This window comes from Phalaenopsis equestris, unplaced genomic scaffold, assembly GCF_001263595.1.
Source record: "Phalaenopsis equestris unplaced genomic scaffold, ASM126359v1 Scaffold000002, whole genome shotgun sequence".
In the NCBI taxonomy this organism is placed as follows: Eukaryota; Viridiplantae; Streptophyta; class Magnoliopsida; order Asparagales; family Orchidaceae; genus Phalaenopsis; species Phalaenopsis equestris.
In genome coordinates, this window is record NW_018164444.1 from 3,053,550 (window position 1) to 3,057,400 (window position 3,851).

Here is a 3,851-nt window from a genome sequence, read left to right on the forward strand (position 1 = left end):
TGGCGTGCACTAGTAGTGTTGGTCGACTCAATTGACTAGTTGGTGGTGGTTGGCCAGCACAGGTGCCGGTTGGTTGGTTTATGGCCGGCCCAAGTGTTCAGCTGGATAGGGTTTATTGACTAAGGTGGCTGACCGGTTGAGCTCCTTTTGGACGGCCGATGGTAGCCGACTAGCTGAATGAAGATGACCAGCTTGGGTGGCCAACTTGACATGTGTGTGGCTTCTGGCGCGTCTCCGACAATGCAATCTCTCGGGCTTCACACAGCAATATTTTTAGGCTATATATGACGGCCCTCACCCCCCTAAGGTGGCTGATCGGTTGAGCTCCTTTTGGATGGCCGATGGTAGTCGGCTAGTTGAATGAGGATGACCAGCTTGGGTGGCCAACTTGACATGTGTGTGGCATTTGGCGCGTCTCCGACAATGCAATCTCTCGGGCTTCGCACAACAATATTTTAGGCTATATATGACGGCCCCCACCCCCAAAATTTTTACATCTTGGAGGCAAAACAATAATAAGAATGAAAAACTCTTAAATATAGGAAACTGACCTTCCTAGCCTCTAGCATTACAATCCTTTTGCCAGCCTTTGGTAAGTCCATTTTTTTTTTTGAAAGCATAATTACTTAAGTGCTCTTTTTTAAAATTTTTAGATATAAAAATTTTTCCTAACTCAAGTCTCACTTCTCACCCATAATTTCTGCTCATATCGAAACATCGCATTCGGCGGGTTGCAACTTTCGTTAGGTCTCATAAGGTTCTTATCACTACCTTCACAGGTATAATAGTCTCGTTTTGATTATCCAGGAGAGGCGAAACTAACAACCGTAGTTGGAGAAATGAGGAGTCGAGAAAACAAAAAAAGGGGAGAAGGAAATGAGGGGTCGAAAGTCTAGGAAGTGCATTTGCCCTATAAATCGACATGAGAGGCAAGACTTACCGAGATAAATTAAGCCGTGTGTTATTTCGATTGAAGGAGTACTTATGGGAGGAGGTCACGTCGAGCTTGGAGCGACTAGCGTGCGATCGTAGAGGCAGAAGTTGTGAAAAAGAAGAAGCGTGAGGAAGAAGAGGTCGGCCAACCCTAACCATGGCGCAAGAATTCATCTTCACAAAGGGAAGGAGCTTGAGTGTAGTTTGCGCTCTGTGTGACTTGATCTATTGATTGAAGGATGGCACACCCTTATCGAGAGGAAGAATGAAGAAGAGCGAATGACCTGTGTGCGAACGAAGATGTTATGTGCTTAGTGGGAATTGAACCAAGATGTAGGAGTATATATATATATATATATATAGAAAAAAATAAGATTTCATAAAGAAAAATATGAAATTTTATAAAAAAAAATAACGTAAAGTTAATAGTTAATTAAATTAGTAATTAAATTAAATGTTTGCAATATGAGCACTATATGTATGGTAGGTTTCCAATTTTAGAAGAGTCGACTTCAAAGCAAATAGCAAATCAATCGACATCAAGGTGAGTACTTGTACTTCTAATTAATGATAATATTTTAGTTGTTTTCAATTTTTTATGCATTAGTAGATAATGATATTTGCACAAATTATATTTTAATTTATATATTTTCTCTATTGATCACATCATTAGGAATCCTTGTAGTTATTTAATATCATGCATTGTTGTATGTTATATAGAGTATATTGAATTGAATCATTTGAATGCGACAAGCACATAAATGTTATATTTTTATTGACTGTTTGTATGTGCATGACTGACTATGGTAGAGTCGCACCTTATTGATATTAGTGGGGGCAACTAAGATACTCGTGCACGTATATGAAAAAAAATATTGAAATTAATGTATTTTAATTTACATAAGTTTTAGATGATGCTCCTTTAATGGTTATACATATATAGAGTGATTTTAATATGTCATTGATATAGTAAGATATTTTGAATGATGTTAAATATTTTAATTGATTTATTGAAATTAGCTTGACAGACATGCATTTTGTTTCATTTTCTCTTGTATTACTATGATTTATGAGTATGACAATTCACTGGTTTGTTTAGCTCATGATTATTTTAAGCAAACTTTTCAAGTTAATTATGTGATTATCAATGAGTAATAAAAGAGATAACATTTATAGAAGACACATACAGTCAGTAACCAAGTAATTTTATACATATTGTTTTAATATAAATTGATTAGTGACTCTTTAATGTATAAAATGTTATTTATAGAGAATGAATATGAAAAACTTAAATCCCACTGTTCGACAATTTGCTCTCATCTCGATTAATTTCAAGCCCCGGGCTGGATCTTAACAGTGGGAGTAACAATCAAGACTCGCTAGTAGGGTGATTTGCGTCTTACTTTTTGCGAATATTGTTGCTTTTGGCAGGGAAGCATCTCCATAGCTTTTTTCGAATCGAGCTTTGAGATGAGTTTTAGAGGTTTCTTTGAGTGTGAAGAGAGATTTTGGTTGCTCATAATGAAGGAGAGACTTTAGTAAAGAGAGAACTTAGAATACTCATCCCGGAGGAGAGGCTTCAAGAAGGAATATTTCATTTGCTAATCCCAAAGAAGAGGCTTTAATAGAGAGAGTTTATTTGTGACATAGAGAGATTTTATTTTCAAAATCTTTGCGATCTTTGGATGTTTGATTGAAGAGGTATAATTATTGAAGGCGACAATGTCAATATTATGCAGTTTCTATGTTCTACCATGAAGAATGAGACATGGCGACGAAAACTTCATGGGGGGGTCCGAGTTCTCTTCTCTTCTAAACCTTAAGGAAGTTCTGTTTTTTCATATACCACGCTTTTGTACCAGGGTCACTCATTATTGTTCTAAGTGTCCTCTTGGTAGTTCTTTTGTTATAATGGGTGTTGATGATGATAGGAGACTCTATAACATACTTGTATATGATAGATCTCACTTTTGTATATCATAAAAACATATTTATTTGTAACCTTTTGTTATAGTAATGCAAAAATGCAAATTTTCAAGGAAGGGAGGCTTTGTTGGAGATATATTTTTTTGTCATTTTCTTTTTTTTTTTCATTTTTTCAAATTTTTTTCTTAAAGAAAAGTAAACATGGTAAAGAAAGAGATGCTTGTCTTTTTGTCGGTTTGTACAAGATCTTCTTTTTTATGAAGTGTGAAAGAGATTCTTCCTTCTTCTTCTTACCTTTTCCCTTACTGTTTTTTTTTTGCTTTATCTTTTACTTTTTTCTTGTCATTTTTCATTTTACTCTTATCATTTTATTTTTTGTCTTGTCATTTGTGTTTTGTCTTGTTTTTCTTATCGTCTTCTTCTTTTTCTTCTTTATGTTTTTCTATCATGGACTTTCTCCAACTCGGAATGCTTATCCTCTGTTGATGACATTATCCAAGCTCAATGCATTGTTTAGATTGTTGAATCCTAATCTGTCCTTTGGATCATGCCCTGGAAATATACGTGAAACCAGATGAAGAAGGAAGAGAGAGAGAGAGAAACTTGCGCAATCGAGGGGCAAAGATGGGTGTTCTCTAGCACTTTGGCCCTATAACCTATAATTCTACACAAATAAGGATAAAAGTTGGAGAAGAAGGAAAGTTTGCTCACTACATAGGAGTTAAGAGAGAGGGTCTAGGGGCCAAGCGCGTAGGACTCGGGTCCCTTAATATATGCTAAGATCCTTCTATTTATAGGTAGAAAAGAGATGGAAGATTTTAATTATGCCCTTGATTTATTTTGGGTTGTAAGTGGTAATCCGATCATTTTCTTGCTTGATCCGGTGTCTTGGAACTTTCTCATCATAGGACTCATCAGAGTCAGGCGACCGGCCTTGGTGTTCGGCTTGCATGTAGCGGCCGGGCCCGGGAGTCAGGTTGTGGGGGGAGGGC